The sequence below is a fragment of the Anabrus simplex genome, chromosome 1 (assembly GCF_040414725.1).
Source record: "Anabrus simplex isolate iqAnaSimp1 chromosome 1, ASM4041472v1, whole genome shotgun sequence".
Taxonomy (NCBI): Eukaryota; Metazoa; Arthropoda; class Insecta; order Orthoptera; family Tettigoniidae; genus Anabrus; species Anabrus simplex.
Window position 1 is genome coordinate 275,885,409 of NC_090265.1, and position 21,026 is coordinate 275,906,434.

The 21,026-nt window shown below is 40.4% G+C and overlaps 1 protein-coding gene across 1 annotated transcript in view; it reads left to right on the plus strand.

The window, feature by feature from the left end:
* Positions 1 to 21,026, plus strand: part of LOC136863740 (1-phosphatidylinositol 4,5-bisphosphate phosphodiesterase gamma-1) — a 512,032-nt gene that overhangs the window by 332,304 nt on the left and 158,702 nt on the right. The gene's annotated exons all lie outside the window — the stretch shown is intronic.

The following is a 21,026-nucleotide window of genomic DNA, read 5'->3' on the forward strand; positions in this document are numbered from 1 at the left end:
AAACTACTCATTATAATCTTATAGATTATTTAATTAACATTATATCTTAAGACTTACACTTAATTTTTATGCCTTTCCAGTGCTGATGACGGCTCAATTGAGCTGAAACATGAACACACTTGTGTAGTATTGAATAGGTGGAAATATTAAACCTTAATATAAAACACATAAATCATAACTGAGGATAATTTTTCATTCAATCTTCGATAATTCTCTGTTCCAACTTTAATTAACATATCACCAAAAATACTATTATCATCTGTAATTACCCTCATGTAGTTTTGAGGCCAGTTTTGTTATATCCAGCCAAATATAAGGTCTTTTTTTAAAGAAGCATTCACTTTGTAAGCTCTCGTTCCTCTCATGATAACTGGTAAGATTTGATGAAAATCTCCAGCAGACAAAACTGTGCAGCCACCCATAGGTGTGTTTATATTCCTTAGATCACGCATAGTCCTGTCTAGAGCTTCGACTGGAGTGTGTGACATTGTAGCATAATCCCATAGGCTACTACATAAGACGGTGCGACGTAAAACAAATAGCAAAAAAAAAGTCCTTTATGGGGCTCTACAGTGCCTTTCCCCAGAGGAAGGGAATTGGATAGATTAATACAAGAGCTGGATTTGTGCATTTTGAATACAGGGGAAGGAATGCATTACAGCACGGTGTATGGCTTTTATTTGCGCATTGATGTTAGTCTCTGCAGCCGAGCACTCTTTCCCCTGATTCAGTGGAATACAGGTGATGACCTCTGTGACAGTGAACATTTCCCTATTATTCTTACTTTGTTGAAACAGAAATCCATCGAGGTTCCTTCTCAATGGATTCTTAAATGTACTGATTGACCAATTTTACATCATTAGCTGTATCAAATGGTGCAAACAGCCGGAGTGTAGATGATGACATGACTTACATAACACAAATTAATCTTGCTGCTGCTGAGGAGTCCATTCCATTCTTTTCAGGGAGTTCTCGACGAAAACTCTTTCCTTGGTGGAACGAAGAAATTGCAGCAGCTATAAGAGAATGACATCGCGCTCATAAACGGTATTGTAGGCAGCCTACTCTGGCCAACTTGGTAACATTTAAGAAACTCCGCGCTAAGGCGCGAGTTGTTATTCGACAGAGTAAGAAAACTTCCTGGGAAAGGTATGTGTCGTCTATAACATCACATACACTGTCATCTCAAGTGTGGACTAAACCAGAGTACAAGGACCATCCTCAGTACCAGGAATTTCCATTGCAGGCCGCATCATGACTGATGCACCCTCAGTTGCTAACCATCTTGCAAACCATTTTGCAAATGTATCTGGTTCCTGGAATTACCATAGTAATTTCTTACCTCTGAAACAGGAGGCGGAACGTCATCATTGGAGTTTTGCCACTCAAGCTTCAGAGGACTATAATATGCTCTTTATGGAGTGGGAACTCCACAGCACCTTGACGCTTTGTAGGGACACGTCTCCTGGACCAGATAATGTCCATAACCAGATGTTGAAACACCTCAGTGTGGATAGTCTTTTCTGTCTCCTTGGGGTGTTCAACTGAATTTGGATGGAGGGTGTGTTTCCATCACAGTGGCAAGAGGGTATATTAATTCCTCTCCTGAAGCCTGACAAAAAATCCCAAGTATGCGGGAAGTTCCGGACCTCTTTGCAACTGTCTCTCTGTGTAAGCTGTTTGAGAGGATTGTGTATTGCTGACTTGTGTGGTGCCTGGAGAAAAAGGGACTTTTGTCCGAGTATCAATGTGGTTTTCGAGTCGCTCGCTCCACCACTGACCATTTGGCATGCCTGGAGAGTAAGGCCTATGTCACCACATGGCATCCTTTCTATGCTGCATAAATGGAATTTCTGAGGTAACCTGCCAGTATTTATTGTGAATTTTTTGTACCTCCGTCTATTCCATGTCTGAATAGGATGTTCAGGGAAATGGAGTCCCAAAAGGATCAGTTCTCAGTGTCACTCTGTTCATGATTGCGATAAATGGTATTGCTGCTGCTGGTTCAGTAGTAATACCGTCGCTATATGTAGACAATTTTTTTCTGCATTATAGCTCAGAAAACATGGCCCTCACTGAGCGACAATTACAGCAAGCAGTTAGGAGAGTGGAATAGTGGACTTTAGAACATGGCTTTTGGTTTTCAACTGCAAAGACCTCTATTGTACACTTTTGCCGGAAGTGCACTCTTCACTCCCATCCTGAGTTTTATTTAGGGAATGTTGCTCTTCCTATAGTTGACACTTACCGATTTCATGGGCTCCTTTTTGATAGCAAATTATTGTGGGAGCCACACATGCGGCAGTAAAAGTGAAATGCACTAAGGAGCTTAATATCTTGAAGTTTCTTAGCGGCACTGCGTCCTTGGGAAACTGAATAGCATTCACCACAGTGGAGTTAGGTTGGCAACAGGAGCTTTTCGTACAAGCTCGCTGAACTTGTGTGCTGCCTTTATACCTGAAGCACCAGCAAATGCTTCTGTCCTATGCTGCAATTTGCAACAGATGCCACTTCACCCAAGCTATCCTTATGTATTCCACAATGGAAAACGTCGGCTGTACGCTGTTTACCCTCAAGCAACGTAGCCGGTTGGAATATGCTTGGATAGGAGTCACAGATTATTTGATGTACCTTTGGTTCCTTGTTTTCTCAGACGACCAAGTAGCGTACCACCTTGGATAATACGACGACATGAAATAATTCTAGATTTGCACACCGGCCTGAAGGAGAGCAGGGACGTTTCCATTTATCAGAGACTCTTCCTGCCCATTGTTTGACGATACCGCGATTCGGTCGTTGTTTTCATGGATGGTTCAAGGGCAGAAGGGGGTGTAGGCTGTGCGTTCATTGTCGACAATAACAGTTTTCTTTTCCCTCTACCGGGAGTCTGTAATGTGCACACAGCAGAGCTCTATGCTATCTGTGAAGCTCTGTGATATACACTGTCCGATGAGTGCTAGCACTTTCTGCTGTGTACCGACTCCTTGAGCACACTACAATCTGTAGATACAGTAGAACCCCGCTTAACTGAACATCGCTTAACCGAAACCCGGTTTAACCGAAATGCTCTGGCATAATTGTATTTTAATATTTTGTTTTTACCCTCTTGTTCTTACCCATCGATGTTAGTAATTCTCTTGCTATATGTGCTGGAGCTACTAGGCAAACCCTACTTTTATATTATGACTTATGCCAGAAACAAAACAGTTTCTTACCCTCTAGTTCATTCCATGATACATTTTTCTTGAACGAGTAGCAATTATTATTATCATCATCATCATCATCATCATCATCATCATCATCATCATCATCATCATCATCACTGTATTATTCATCATGAAGGTTATGCAGGCGACTCCGACCTTGACAATAGCAGTTCTGAGAATCAAGTTACATTAGATGATGGATTTAATGCATTGGAGGTAAAATTGATTTTAAATTTTTATTAAAAACAGTACCAGATGCTTTAATTGCAGTACTGTAATAAAATTACTGTATACAGTATTCAGTTCAGTAGTAACAAAAAAGTTTCATTATTTCAGATTGCTTTGCACTTTGTTGAACTAAAGCAATGAATCTACACCAGCTGATGTATTGTTGATTAAACGGTGACATGACATAGCTGCACGACAGCGCTGTATCAAGAAAATTCAGAAGAAAATCACTGATTTTATACAATCAGTGACATTATGTAAACATTTTAATGTTAATATACTGTATGCAGCTTTGCTTAACAGAGCTTATGCATTTTTATTTTGACATTTAGCTGCCGAAAGTATTTACCATGTGTCATCCGAAAATACGCATTAACATAAGTGGCTCCGCCCCCTTTATTTTGGATAAATGGGGTTCTACTGTACATGTTTCTCTCGGCACCCTCTGATGCAGTGAATCCAGAACCTGTGGGCCGGTTGTTCAGATGCCGGCATCAGAATTACGTTTATGTGGCTCCCAAGCCACATGGGGGTAGAGGGAAATGAGTTAGCTGATAAAGCTGCCAAGGAGGCTATTACATTGCCCCCATTGCCTTATAGAATTCGAGCCTGTGATATTCGCTCTCAGCAGAGACATTTGGTTATGTCCCATTGGGAGAAGGAGTGACAGGCCACTGCTCTCCCAAATCAGCTGAGAGCGATAAAAGGAACTGCAAAGGTATGGAAGACTTCACTTCGGGCTTCTCGGAGAGAAGCAGTGGTATTATATCATCTTTGGATCGGCCACAGCATAGCAACACCCTCCTACTTACTGAATGGTGAATGCCCCCCGGTGTGTATTTGCGGCGGTCATCTAACCATGGTACACATCCTTACGGATTGCGTGGACCTGGCCAACCTCCACCATAGTCGGAAACTCCTGAGTGCCATAACCCTCATCCTACGAGATGACGAGCAGTCAGCAGACCTCGTCATCCATTTTATGAGGGATAGTGTCCTTTCTTTATCATGTGTAAAAGTGCATTTTCTATTAGTTTATTTTTGTTAAATATGCTTTTATTCCATTGACTCTCTTTTAGTTTGTGTTGTGTATTTTAAATTTTAATTTGTTTGTTTAATGTTTAACTTGAATAATATATATCTCTGTACTTCAAGGCAATGCCTTATTCCATTGTAATCTATATTTTCTATAACAACAGAAAAAGAAAAGGAACATTACTTCCTTAGCTACAGTGTTAACTCCCTGTTAAAGGTAAGTAAAGTCAAACACATCTTTGAACTGTTAGACAAGTATAACATCAAGATAGCAGCATTACAAGACACTCTGTTCACAGATGAAGACACATTGGAAACCCAAAGATACCGGATCTATAAAGGAAAACCGGGTAAGAGGATGATAAAGACAGTTCTGCATCTGGATACTGGCTTTGCTGTACACCATAGAATTGTTGACCATATATTAGAAGTCATCTCACCCAATGGCAGAACCTCCTCACTATCCTTCAGGTCCTGCAACAGAGCGTACACCATGTTGAACTTCATTGCACCTACAGAGATACAAGTAGGAAAGGTCTGGGAGCAGTAAAGTTCTACCAGAACATCCTTGAAGAGACCCTAGACCAGGGATGGCAAACCTTTTCCAACTAGTGTGCCATTTTATGTCTGGTTTATTATTCTCCACTGTTGACTGTGCCACTTGTTATTTTCCTTTAAGAAGGGGATAAAACCTACAACCCCCCCACCCCCTTCTTCCATGACTTCGTTTCCAAATTCCAATTATTTCATAATATTTATTTATTTACTGATTTATTTACTTTTTAGATATTTTGTAACTACATTATTTTGATTACATGTTCCATGGTTGTATTTTGCAACTACTGCAAAAAGAACATTTTTAAATATGTAAGTTTTTAGAATAACTTACCGGTACCTAATATTAATTGTAGAAATATACATAATAAGCTCCCATTTTAACATACTTTGTCATTAAGTACTAATACCGGGCGAGGTGGCTGCGCGGTTAGGGTGCGAAACTGTGAGCATGCATCCGGGAAACAGTGGGTTCGAACCCCACTGTCGGCAGCCCTGAAGATGGTTTCCGTGGTTTCCCATTTTCACACCAGGCAAATGCTGGGGCTGTACCTCACTTAAGGCCACGGTGGTTTCCTTCCTACTCGTAGGCCTTTCCTCTCCTATCATCACCATAAGGCCTACTGGTATCTGTGTCGGTGCGATGTAAAACAACTTGTAAGGAAATAAATATTAGATATAAAAAAATTAAAATTATGAATATTTTCAATGGACTATATTTCCTCCTTTAGCTTCATTATCTTTCCATGTTGTCGTAGTTCGTATGCTCAACAATTTTACTTATTTCTCCCTCATCACATCTCCATAAGAAAATAGGAAAAGGCCGATGACCTTAGATGTTACGCCCCTTTAAACAACAAGCATCATCATCCTTGCTTGTAAGGTCACATCCATGCTTTCATTACAACATACTGCATACATCTGGGAGTTATCCAAATTATCTTGCAATTGCTCTGAAACTTCTTCACTCATTCTTATTATTCTATCCTTGACAGCAGTTCAGCTCGCTGGCATTCCTTTAATTCTGTTAATTATTTGTTGTTTGTTAGGGAAGTTCTCAAATAATGTGTCGGACATCAATAAGGAAGTTTATTTCAAGAACGCACCGTCAGAAAGCGGTTTCCCATGCATGCTATACTATGCAGTGAGACAGATATAACAGCCGCACTGATATTATTCCTCGGGTGGAAATATGATGCAAAATATTTTCTTTTGTGTAAAGTTCAATATTTTGTGAAACGAACTCACTTCTTTCTTCATTTGGCATGGAACAAACATTTGAATGATTAGTCTCGAAATGGCGCTTTACATTAAATGTAGGGAATACAATTGCTCACGAACGCAGGCAATACATCTTTCTATCAGTCCAATTTCCCTTGTCCACTGTTCTTGAAAAATCCGGTCACTGCGTTTGTTATGTTTCTGTTCTTTTTGGCACTGAAAATATATTTGCAAGGTCCATATACAAAACCACCAGAAAACGACACTTATTTAACTTGACTTTGCTATCAGTGTAGCAGTGTTGCCATATTGCACGTCCGAATGAAACAAGTATTTTGATTTTCGATATTTACTTCTAAAACGTGAAACACTATAAGATATGTATTGTTTGTAGTAAAAGACTTATATAAAAATATTATGTCCAATTGGCGTGCCACCGAAATCATGTTCGCGTGTCACTAGTGACACGCGTGGCATAGGTTCGCCATCCCTGCCCTAGACTATACTTCAACTTGTTGATGGTAAACTACCCAAGGGTGTAGAAATAGAATATAGGACCATTGGAGGATTATTCATTCTCAGTCGACTGCGAGCCCAAACCAAAGTATCCACAACCTCAATTACTGAACTCCAATATGCAATTGATAATGTTGTTCTTGCCGACTCAGAAACATATTTACGAGCAATTTTAAAGGCATTTGATGAAGCATACAGAAGCATTGGTCTAAGCCTTAATATCCAGAAGACATAGATCTTTCACCAACCTGCACCCAACTCCATTACTATGTGTCCTGCAATCATAGTCCAAGGAGATATTCTGTGAAACATCGTACACTTCCCGTACCTTGGTAGGCATCTCTCAGCAAATGCAAATATTGATGCCAAAATCCAACACTGCCTCAAATGTGCTAGCATGGATTTTGGTCGACTTCGGGTAAGGGCTTCCAATAATTATAGTATTAGTGCTCAGGTCAAGTTTTATGTGTACCAAACTATTGTTATACCATCTCTTAAATATGGGTGTTGAAACAGGGACTACCTACAGAAGGCACATACAATGCCTGGAAAAATATCACCAGCACTGCCTGAGAAAGATCCTGAGAGTGAAATTGCAAGATTGGTGCACTAACATTAGTGTTCTAGAAGAAACAAATTCCACCAGTATTCAAGCCATAATCATCAAGCACCAACTCCATTGGACAGGCCAAATTGTTCGTGTTCCTGAATTCCGTCTACCAAAATGAATTCTGTATTCTCAGTTAAAGGATGGTCAAAGACAATGCGGAGGACCACAGAAGCAGTACAAGGATACACTAAAGACTTACATGAAGAAAAGATAGTTTAAAACTGACAACTGGCAAGCTACTGTAATTGATCACCCAGTATGGCACCATGGTATCTTGAAAGGAACTCAGAGTTTTGAGCAACAACGTCAGAAAATAGAAACTGACAAGTGCAATGTTAGGAAACAATGGGAACTTCTGAAGAAAAAACACTACACAACCAGACCAAATATATGTCATCAATGCAGCAGAATCTGCAGCTCCAGGGTTGGCCTCTACAGCCATCTAAGAACCCACACTATCAGCGAGCAATAGCCCATCATCATCAGACTAGATATCCAGCTCCATGGCTGAATGGTTAGTGTGCTGGCCTTTGGTCACAAGGGTCCCGGGTTAGATTCCTGGCAGGGTCCGGAATTTTAACCATAATCGGTTAATTCCTCTGGCACGGAGGCTGGGTGTATGTCATAGGTTATAAACTTCATGGTTTTTATCCATATTGAATTGTGATCACAATAAAAGTTATTAAATTAATGTCGTAATGGTCCACATTTTGTCTCCCACAAGTCCAACCCCTTGACCACATTGTGGGAGATGGGCAACGTCATCAAGTATTGAATAGCCTGTGGGAGTGAAATGCAGTGGGGAATGTGGGTGCCCCGGGACCGCTACGGTAGCTGTGAAGGCCCTACAGGAATCCTGAAAAGGATGGCGGCTAACGGGGCTCTGGTGAAGTCACAACAGGCCTAGCAAGCCGGTGATGGATATTAACTCGCTTTCAAGGAAACAAGGAATGATAAGCCAGATGGATGTAACAGATGATGGCCCTGGCGAGGAACAGGATTAGGAATTGGCACACTGAATATACAAACATTGACCGGAAAAGTAGAAGAGGTCGTAGACATGATGGAAAGAAGAAAACTGGATGTACTAGGGCTGGCAGAGACCAAGTAGACGGGTGAGGGTAAGAGAGAACTGCGGAATGGTTTTCGGTTGTAGTGGACAGGAAATGATGAAGGAAAGCGAAATGGAGTAGGAGTGGTAGTAAGAATGGATTGAAAGAGGAAGGAAAAGGGATAAGTGACAGGTTGATAAAAGTCAAAATAACAGTCAAAGGAAAAACCTGGGAAATTGTACAAGTGTATACTCCACAAGCAGAATGCACACAACAAGAGAAAGATGACTTTGAGGAAGAATTGGAGAGACAATTGAATGGACAAAATAACGTGGTAATGGGGGACTTGAATGCCCATGTAGGAATGGAAAGGAGGGGTTATGAGAACGTGCTTGGAGCAGAAGGATGGGGAAATAAGAATTAAGGAAGTAGAAAGACTACTGGATTTGTGCAAAAGAAATGTGCCAGATATCAGATTGAAATTGAAAACCACCACATCAAAGCGTCTAACAAGTTTGATGTTACCAAATTGCGAGATGGTAAAATTTAAAAAGCAGTAATACAAGACCTGAACAACAAAATGCAAACCAACAATAGCAACAACAATGACAACAGTACAGAATATCAATGGAAAATATTATATGATACACCGTAAAAGTCTGTAAGGATCATCTTACATCAACAAGGCAAAAGAAGCAGAGATGGGTGACTGATGAAATACTTGATCTAATGGAACGGAGAAGACAAGAAAAGGGCAGAGAAGACAGCTACCAACAGACACAAAGGGAGATTAAGAAAAAAATCAGATTAGCCAAGGAAAGATGGATGACAATGAACTGTAAAGAAATAGAAGAACTAAATAAAGTCCACCAGTTCAAGTACCTCGGCAGCATAATAACAGACAATATGGATCCAGATAAGGAAATCAGATGCAAAATTGAGAATGCTAGAACTGCATTTCGCAGGATGAGCTCTTTGTTCTGTAATAATCATCTGAATCTAAAGCTCAGACAGAGATTAATGAAGTGCTACATCTGGTCAGTACTGTTATATGGAGTAGAAACATGGACCTCAAAAGCCACAAGTATCAAACAACTTGCCGCCTTTGAAATGTGGTTACACAGAAGAATACTTAGAATACCCTGGACAGATATGATAACAAATGATGAAGTCCTAAGGAGAGCTAGGATGAAGCAAGAACTAATAACAACTATAAAAGTTTGCAAAATAGCTTATCTAGGCCAAATATTAAGAGGAAACAAATATGGCCTCATAAAACTCATTCTCCAGTGTAAAATAGAGGGCAAACAGCGAGTTGGCAGACCAGAGATAACATGGTTACACAACATCAAGCAGTGGACCGGTATTGAGACAACTGAGAGACTCTTCCGACTGGTAGAAGACAGAAAAACTCTCTCCAGAGTAATCGCCGACGTCTGGGCAACTGGATATGGCACTTGAAGAAGAAGAAGAAGAAGAAGAAGAAGTAATGGGATGATGGTCGGGAACTCATGGTTCAAAAAGAGAGAAAGCCATAAGATAACGTGGTATAGCAGTGACTGGTGTAGGGAATCCATTGTAGATTACATGATCTACGACTGGGAAATGAAGAGGAATGTTATAGATGTAAGGGTAATACCATCAGGGGCCCTAGATATTGACCACAGACTACTGGTAATGAAACTGAGAACAATGACAGAAAGAAAGAGAACAGAGAAGCAGGAAAAACATATGAAAATATGGGAACTGTAGGAAAAGGAAAGCAAGGAAAAATAGCAGGAAAAAATAAGATTGAACCTACCAACACATAATACAAAAACAGGAGAGGAAGAAGTTGAAGGAATGTGGAAGAAGTATTTTGAAGATTTACTAAACTCAGAAGGATGCACTGAGGAGGAAAGTAGAAGAAGGGAGGAAGTAAGAAATATGGAAAAAGAAAAAGACTTAACATGGGCAGAAGTGGAGCTAGCACTGGACAAGATGAAAGGAGGGAAACCCCCAGGGTTAGATGAAGTGAGTATTGAGATGGTGACGGCAGCAGGAGAGGTAGGGAAACAGTGGCTTTGTCGTGTGTTGAAAGTAGTATGGAAGGAAAAGAAGACCCCTGAAGATTGGATGAAGGGACTAATCATACCCATTTTCAAGAAGGGGAATAGAAAAGAGTTTAAGAACTATAGGGGAGTCACATTGATATACCACTGTGCAAAGGTGTTTGAGAAGGTTCTGGAGAATAGAATCAGAAAGAGGGTGGAAGAAAAGTTGAGAGAAGTGCGGTATGGCTTCAGATCAGGAAGGTCTACAGTAGACCTTATATTCGCAGTAAGACAGCTACAAGAGCGTCATTACGAATGGGGTAAGGATCTTGTGATGGCGTTCGTGGACTTTGAGAAAGCTTATGATCGTATGTGTAGAAACAAGGTATGGGAAGCCTCACAGAGAAAAGGTGTCAAGGAACAGACTGTAGAAAGAGTGAAGGAGATGTACAAGGGGAGTGTCAGTTGTGTGAAAATAGGAGGAGAGAGAACAGGCTGGTTTGAGCAAAAATGTGGATTAAAACAAGGGAGTGCTCTGTCACCTTTGCTCTTCGTAGTAACAATGGATGAGATAATAACAAAAGTGGCAAGGAAAATTGGGGAAGGAAAAACAAAAGTGATGATGTTTGCAGATGACCTGTTAGTCTGGGAAGAAAAGGATATCCAGGAACAGTTAGATGCTTGGGTAGATGAGGTGGAACAATATAGATTGAAATTTAATGCCCAAAAGAGTGAGATGGTGATCACAACTAGAAAGAAGAAGAGACCTACGAGAGGGATATTGCTTGGAGGGCAACAGCTTAGGAAGGTAGAGAGTTACAAGTACTTGGGAAGTATCATAGAGGAAAGTGGAAGAAATGATAAGGAAATAATCCAGCGTGGAACATGCAGGAGCATTCCTGAAAAGTGTCAGAAGACTGGTTTGGAGCAAGGCTGTCCCTTAGAGAAGCAAAAGGGTGATATACAGGATGTACTATATACCTATTCTGATGTACGCAGCAGAGACTTGGGTAATGAGGCAGAGAGCCGTGAATAGCATACAGGCAAGTGAAATGAAATTTCTGAGAAGCAGGATAGGAGTGACAAGATTTAATAAGATGAGAAATGAGAAGGTTTGAGATATAGTAAAAGAAGAGCCAGTACAGAATAGGATGGAGGCATCTAGACTTAGATGGTATGGACACATGAAGAAAATGACAGAGAAAAGGATACCGAGGAGGATGCACGAAATGGAGATAACAGGTAAACAACCAAGAGGAAGACCAAGAGACAAGTGGATAAAAGGAGTGGAAGAGTGTGTACAGAGAAGAGGTGAGGACTGGGCAAGAGTAACCAGGGAGAATTGGTGGGAAGACAAGAGGAGAAGGAGAGGCTTATGTTCCAAGCAGACCCGGCCAGCAGCTGGAAACTGCAGATGATGATAGTCCACATTTTCAATACTATAATATGCAATATTTTCGAATTACATTACTAAACTAGGGACTAGTTTCAGCCTTGGTTGGCCATCTTCAGCCTTAATGTAATACATCTAATAACTAAATAAATGTACAAACACACAATTGCCATAAAAAACAAATGTACACACACTCAATTGACATTAAAATCTGGGATGAAATAAGAGTAAAATTTGAAAAATAATTTAGGTTCTATATTCTTAGCATCTGGAGAATGCTCATCATCCAGACTCTTTCTTGCATTAATATTCATAGAATTGTTAGTTCCATCACTGCTAATCATTACAATTTCAATTGGAAAATGGGAACTGGTAAATGTTGATTCAGTAGTCAGATCATCAATCACCAAATCTACTTGAGTGGTGTTAGCAGTATGCAAGCCACTTGATGCCACTGTAAATAACTACCAGCTGATGCAGAACTGCTAGATGGTGTTTCTACTTCAACCAAGGTAAATAAAATGAAATGTTCCCGTTGAGCTTGTTAAAATCATGCTGAAATGCTGTTGAACATTGTCAGGATGGCACATGAAGATATGGTAAAAACTGACACATTCTTAACTTGTGGCTGGTATAAATTCACGCCGGGCTGAGTGGCTCAGACAGTTGAGGCTCTGGCCTTCTGACCCCAACTTGGCAGGTTCGATCCTGGCTCGGTCCGGTGGAGGTGCTCAAATACGTCAGCCTTGTGTTGGTAGATTTACTGGCACGTAAAAGAACTCCTGCGGGGCTAAATTCCGGCACCTCAATGTCTCCGAAAACTGTAAAAGAGTAGTTAGTGGGACGTAAAGCAAATAACATTATTATTATTATTATTATTATTATTATTATTATTATTATTATTATTATTATTATTATTATTATTATTATTATTATTATTATTATAAATTCACAATTCATTGTGGTGTCCATGAAGTTAACCTGAATAAGTGATAGATAAAATTAGATTAAATTAATGAATTGAAAGAGAGAGGGTGTTAGTCAAATGGCATAGGTTATTTGAGACTTACCTCTCGTTGCGGCATGTGGTGCGTGGCCTATTGTTGTATGCCTCATGCTAACTGTTATGAGACTAACATGCTCTCTCCTTCACTTCATTCATTTTATCTAATTTTATCTCTCATTTATTCAGGTTAACTTCATGGACACCAGCAATGAATTGCGAATTTAGACCATCCACAAGTTAAGAATGTGTCACTTTTAACCATATCTTCATGTGCCGTTCTGACAATGTCCAACAGCATTTCAGCATGATTTTAACAAGCTCTACAGGAAATTTCATTTTATTTACATTGGTTGAAGTGGAAACACTATCTAGCAGTTCTGCGTCAGCTTGAGGTTATTTACGGTGGCGTCCAGTGTCTTGCATACTGCTAACACCACTCAATTAGATTTAGTAATTGATGATCTGACTACAGAATCAACATTTACCAGTTCCCGTTTTTTCCAATTGAAATTGTAATGATTAGCAGTATGGAACTAACAATTCTATGAATATTAATGCAAGAAAGTGTCTGGATGATGAGCATACTCCAGATGCTAAGAATTTAGAGCCTAATTTATTTTTTAAATTTTACTCTTGTTTCATCCCAGATTTTAATGTCAATTGTGTGTTCGTACATTTAGTTAGTTATTAGATGTATTATATTAAGGCTGAAGATGGCCAGCCAAGGCCGAAACTAGTCCCTAATTTAGTAATGTAATTCAAATATATTGTGTATTATAGTATTGAAAAGGTCGACCATTATGACATTAATTTAATCATTTTTACTGGGTGTATGTGTCGTCTTCATCATCATTTCATCCTCATCATGACACGCGGGTCGACTACGGGTGCCAGATCAAAAGGCCTGCGTCTGGCGAACTGAACTTGTCCTTGGATACTCCCGGCACTAAAAGCTATACCTACGCCATTTCATTTTTATCAGACTAGATTCCAAACCACCACACCACCATACTCTCGGCTGACTTCAACGCACAAGTCGGCAAGGAGAAGAAATACCGCTGGATGGTAGGCAATTACCCGGTCCACAAGAACACCAACAGAAATGGTGAGCGATTCATAGACCTTTGTGACTAATACAGTATAACCTGGTCCTAAAATCAACCGCATTCAAGCTATACCTAGGAAGGAAATGACCTGGAAGAGTAAAAATCACATGCTGGGTGAATTTCAGATAGACCCTTGGCTATTGACAAGAGATGCAACAGGGAAATACAGAATGTCAAGTTCTTGTGAGGAGCTAACCTCAAATTTGACTACGATCTCTCCCTAGTAAAGACCAATCTACAACCCTTGAGTAGAGCACCCAAAACCCCAAAGGTCTCGAGGATACCTAGGTTCAACACCCAGCGGCTGAGGGATGAGGACTGTGTATTCCTGACCACCCTTGAGAAGAACACACAGAAACAAGGGTGGCCTACTCTACAAAAGGCTCTACTGGATGCCGCTCAAGAAACCATCCCTGCTTCATCGAACAAAGGCAAGGACAACAGAGTGTGATCAGGCTAAAGAGGAAAGGCTCAGAGCCTGGATCAAGTGGAACCAGCACAAGGATGAGCCCAACCATCAGGCTTGCATTGCGCAAAGAAAAACAACAGCAAGCGTCATCTGCAAAATCAAAAGGAACTAAAACAGGTCTCTAATACAACAGGCAGAAGACGACTTCAAGAAAAACAATTCAAGAGATCTCTACAAGGGACTCAAGAAATAGACTACCTCATACACGGCCTCACTCTACATCTCTGATGGCCAGATGGGAAGCTCGAAATGAACAACAGGGACTGCACCAACACCTTTGGAGAGTACTTCCAGAAACTCCTCAACGCATAAGAATCTTTTAGAGAGACTGAACCCACTGTCAGGAACCAGGGGTCTGTACCACCCAACAGGGGAAAAAATAGAGGAGATCATCAATGGCCTCAAGAACAACAAGGCCCCAGGTGAAGGTGGTATAGTTGCAGAAATGTGGAATCACGTAGATGAACAGTCCCTGTATAGTATCACTCAGATCATTTAGGACATACGGAGAACAGAGGTCTTGCCAGGGGGATGGACCTCAGCCGTGATCCATCCACTACACAAGAAGGGAAGTAAGATTGACCTTAACAGCTACAGAGGCATCTCCCTGTTGCTTGTAACCTACAAGATCTTCTCTAGAGCCATGCTATCTAGAGTCACCAAACAGCTGGACTCCCAATTTGGTGATTACCAGGCTGGTTTCTGTATCCATAGGTCCTGCACATAGCAGATAAAAAACCTCAAGACCATCTTCATATATAGGAACCGAGGGGGACGTCCCTTGCTAACCATTATGGTGGATTTCCAAAAGGCATATGACTTAATTGACAGACAGACCCTCTTCTCTACCCTGCGGGAACTAGGCGTAGATGAGAAGACCACCAGAATGATCCAAGCTACCTTGAGGAACACCACCTCCAAAGTCAAGTTCAAGAATGAGCTCTCCGAGAGCTCTCCCATTCAGACAGGAGTCATACAGGGAGATGGTCTCTCTTGCACCCTTTTCAACTGTATACTAGAGAAGATCATGAGGGAATGGACTGCTACAGAAGCAGAACTGAAGCTTGGGTACAAGAAAGACAACCTCAGTGTACCCTGTCTAGCCTTTGCTGATGATCTCACTCTACTGGGCAACAGCATGGAAGAGGCTACTCGCCAATTACAGAGCCTTTACAGTACTGCAGCAAAAAATGGCTTGAGGGTCAAACTAAGAAGATGGAGTTTATCACTGTTATAAAACAGGCTCTTTCTACAATCCCACTAGGAAACAACACCATAACTAATGTTCCTGCAGTCAGGTACTTAGGAGAATGGATCTCAGAAAGGAAGAGCGAAACTTTGGCCATAGACACCAGGTGCACCAAGTTAGAGAGGGCCTATCATTCCAGGAAAAGCATCCACACCTCCAAGTACCTCTCAAAGAACCTAAAGCTGAAGCACTACAACTCAGTAGTAAGATTCTTGGTACTCTATGCCTTTGATTGTCTCTTGATGGAGTCGAAAGGTCCCACTTAAGAAATGAGAACTTAAAGAGAGAAAGATCTTGAGGAGAATACAATAGGATCCATAAGAGAGGAGGATGGCATCTACAGGATCATGTACAACAACAAGCTTTATGAACATCTGGAAGACACAATCACGTGTATGAGGAAAAGGCTACTGACCTTCTATGGGCACATGACCTGCCTGAAACCCTGCAGGATCATCAACAGAATCCTCACAGTGACAAGTAGGGGAAAGGCTTCCAAGACCAAGTGGATAACCTCAGTAAAACCAGACCTAGAGGAACTACAGATTCCTTAGAGACCATAGACAACGAATCTCAGTTCTGACAAGCTAGCCTACAGGGATTCTTCTCACTGTCCCTCACAAGCAAAAACAGTACAGGGGCCACCAGACCTAAGTGGATGGATGGGAGGAAGCAGGCACACAGCCAGAAAATGAAAGCGTACTGGGCCAAGAAAAAGCAGAAGATCCCAGCTGAGAATTAAGTCGAGCCCCACGGTCCTTAGTAGGCCAAAATGAACCAAAAAAATTAAATAATAAGTGTAAGTGATATGGTAAACCATAATTACGATAAAGACAAGAAGGGTTCACAAGAGACATTTCAATATGAATCCTTTTGAGGAAAAAAAAGAGCGCACGTGGAGTGCATTTTACATTTATCAAGCTCTAACATTTGTATTAACAGTGGTTCAGGGTTGACTTTCATTAACCTTTTCAGGTTGTAAGATGAGTGTCTTCAAATTTCTCCATGATTTTTTTATTTCCTGCTAAACCACGCGGAGGAGGATCAGATAAGTATTGGAATTTTTCTGAAGTAAATATTGTGAATGTTGCTGTCCTGATTATAGTATTGTCATTCTGCTCTACTTTTAGGCTATGTATTTATTCTGGTCCACATTGTAGTAATTATTGATTTTATTTAGCAGCATTAAGTTAATACTGAAACTGGCTGTTTTAAAGTGACCCGATAGAGTAAATTTTTATATGAAACATTTCAGCATGATTTTGAATCTACAGTATATGGTACTGAAAAACATTTTAAAGGAAAACACCAATGAGCATAAAATAATTCTAAAATCTTCAAGTGTGTAAAGTCGGTCATCTTGCGGTTACTGCACTGTAAGCATATAAAAGCAAAAGTATATACTGAATGTTTGTTATCAGCAGTTATTAGAGCGAAGGCTTTGGTATCATAATTTGTTATCAGTATAGTAGTATGACGTGACAATAGCGCAAATTAAGGCAGACAAGAAAGCATTGTACCTGGGTTATAGTGGTGCTGCCCAGTGCTGTCTGACTGATGACAACACGCATCGCTTCAGCGAGGTGACACATTCCAAGCCACAGTGAGCCAGCCCGTACTATATGATCATGCAACTGGTATTTGGGATATCCATCATTACCAGTAGATATGCAGCTTTGGAAATGTTTTTGGATATCATTTGGTGCAAACTCCTTCATGCATGTAAGACAAATTTGCATTAAAAGTACCATATTGGCCATGACTCATGTACTTTGACACAATATTATATAATGTTGGATTTGTCTGTTTATTTGGTTACTGTGCTGAAATTACACTATCTACCTGGTTTGGTCTAATCTTATTATGCAACCATAGTAGAAGAGGGATGTGAGGCAATCCATATTTCTGCCAATTTGACAGTGTACACCTGACAGCGAGGTGGGGCAGATATTTTTGCTTTATAATAAAGAGCATTAATTTTTGAATTTTCAGATGAATTACTCTGTTTATTACGTCGTATCTGTTTTTTGATGATGTATTTTGGGACCAACAGGTAGCCCAATTCCTGGAGACTTTAAAATACTGGGACACCCTCTCTCCAGAGGTCATGGAGGGCCCTAACGCAGGGTAATGTGTGAAGTCCTCTGTGGCATTTGCAGTGGAGAAGATGGACTTCAGAACAGTGTAGATGGCAGAAAAGGCAACCCAGTGCTTGGGGTCTTAAGAGTAAAAGCTGGTTGGGAAGGTGGACGAAGGTTGCAGCAGTTTCAGAACCTCCAGTGATTGTAACTATTATGCCACTGAGGATAGGTTCAGAGTCTGTCAAGGAATGTGTGATTATTGATGTGAAGCAGCATTCGCATGCTAAAAGATATCGTACGCAGATATCTTCTGCAGAAGTTAGTTAAGATAAACATACCTCTACAAAACCTGAGGCGATCGGGGTGATGTGATGGGCGGAAGCTCCTAGTGACAAACCGGCACATGGGCGACGAATGTGTGATTGCCGTTTTTCGTGAGGAGAGGCTGTAAAGCAACTCGTGTGCTGCATTTGTGACTGAGCAGGACATTTCAGGAACCCAAAGTGTACACCATGTGCAGTCAAAATAAAATAAAAGATAAATCTTGCAGCATGATTGAATGAATTGGCTGTGCGGTTAGGAGTGCACAGCTGAGAACTTGCATTCGGGAGATAGTGGGTTTGAGCCCCACTGTTGGCAATCTTGAAGGTGGTTTTCCGTGGTTCCCCATTTTTTTTTTTTTTTTTTTTTTTTTTTTGCTAGGGGCTTTACGTCGCGCCAACACAGATAGGTCTTACGGCGACGATGGGATAGGAAAGGCTTAGGAGTTGGAAGGAAGTGGCCGTGGCCTTAATTAAGGTACAGCCCCAGCATTTGCCTGGTGTGAAAATGGGAAACCACGGAAAACCATTTTCAGGGCTGCCGATAGTGGGATTCGAACCTACTATCTCCCGGATGCAAGCTCACAGCCGCGCGCCTCTACGCACACGGCCAACTTGCCCGGTGTTCCCCATTTTCACACCAGGCAAGTGCTGGGGCTGTACCTTAATTAGGACCATAGCCACTTTCTTACTTCTCGTAGCCTTTTCCTATCTCATTGTCACCATAAAATCTATCTGTGTTGTTTTGTGATGTAAAGCCATTTCTAGAAAAAGAAAGAACAGCAACTTGGAACATTCATACTTTAACGACAATGAAACAGTACCGAGCTCGATAGCTGCAGTCGCTTAAGTGCGGCCAGTGTCCAGTATTCGGGAGATAGTAGGTTCAAACCCCACTGTCGGCAGCCCTGAAAATGGTTTTCCGTGGTTTCCCATTTTCACACCAGGCAAATGCTGGGGCTGTACCTTAATTAAGGCCACGGCCGCTTCCTTCCCACTCCTAGCCCTTCCTTGTCCCATCGTCGCCATAAGACCTATCTGAGTCGGTGCGACGTAAAACAACTAGCAAAAAAAAAAAAATAGCAATGAAACAGTTTATCGACCCTGAAGACGAACAGCTATTGTCTCTCATGAATTAAAAAGATTTAACATTGATATTGCAGCACTGAGTGAAACTAGAAAACCAGGCGAAAGGCAAGTTAAAAGAACAAGGAGGCGGTTACACATACTTTTGGTAAGGAAAGGATAGTCATGAGCCCCGTATTGCTGGTGTTGGTTTTGACATTGCGAACAAAGTTGTTCCTCACCTTGATGAAATACATTCTAGCATAAATTAAAGGCTTATGAGTTTATGCCTCAAGCTCACTAATAACCAACGAGCTACAATAATCAGTGCATATGCCCTGACCCTCACTTATGGTGATGATGATGATGATGATGATGGTGATGAAAGAGAAGCATTCTATTCCCAACTTCACATGCTTATACCAAAAATACCCTGAGCTGATAAAATCATTCTCTTGGGAGAATTCACTGCATGAGTTGGTAGGGATTCACCTCAAAGTAAATGGAAAGGAGGCTGTAGAGAAGTACAATTCTAATGGAAATCATCTTCTCACATTATGCTCAGAGCACAATCTTGTTATCATTAACATACTCTTCAGGCAGAAAGATAAATTTAAACATCATGGCAACATCCAAGATCAAAACGTTGGCATCTAATTTATTATGTAATTGTGCGTGCTCAAGATCAACATGAGTACTAATCAGGAAAACTCTGACAAGTGATGATGACTGTTGGACTGACCACCAACTGATACGGTATGATGAATCAACACATTCATTTAAAATGAAGAAAACAAACAAAACTAACAAGATCTTAAATGAACACAGACCGTCTCAAAGATTGTGACATTAAATCAAAATTTCAGCTACTTTTGACTGAAAGGCTACCAGATAAATATCCTAAAAGCTCTGAAGAACACTTGACGTAAGAAGCAATATTGTCAGCTGGTGAAGAATCAGTTGGGTACTATAAGATCAAACATCACGACTGCTTTGATGAAAATGACCAAGAAATTCAAATTCTAAACAGAAAGAGAATGGCATACCAAGCTTTGCAATACAATCTTGGTTCACCTTCTAAGAAATGAGAATATCAAGAAGTGAAAGCCAATATACAGAGAAAAACTTGTGATCTCAGAAACAGTTGACGATGAAGTCTCAAGAAATGCAATGCCTAGTGAAAACGAACAACACTCAGGCTCTCTTCAGCATGACGAAAGCCATATACGGTTCATCAACTCAAGGCATAAACATACTTAATATAGGAATTATTTTACTCTTCTCTCCCGATGAAAGGAATATTTTTTCCACGAGCCCTTAAACAAGGATCCAGATATCGATGAAGCAGCACTCTCGAAAATTCCACACAATCCTACAATATCTAATCTTCGCAATGTTATCTCTTTACAAGAAGTTGAAAAAGCTATTGAACTACTTAAAAACAATAAAGCTACTGGATTAGATGGAATTGCTGGTGAATTCTTCAAAGGTGGTTGCCATATCCTTGTTGAACATATACTAATGCTCTGTGGTGAGTAGGGTTATTATTATTATTATTATTATTATTATTATTATTATTATTATTATTATTATTATTATTATTATTATTATTATTATTATTATTATTATTATTATTATTATTATTATTATTATTATTATTATCATCTATACTTCATAAAGAATTTATCATTTCCAGTTACATGTAGAGTCTCTTACTGCCCGTCTGGATATCCGTAAAGAGTAATTGAGAATGAAAGCTTGATTGTAGTCTTTTCATGTGAAGCTCCTGTATTTCCTTTTAACACTATAAAAACTGCTCTGCAGATGTGAACAACTTGCAGATTTATACATCATATTTATGTCTTCACAACTGTAAAATTT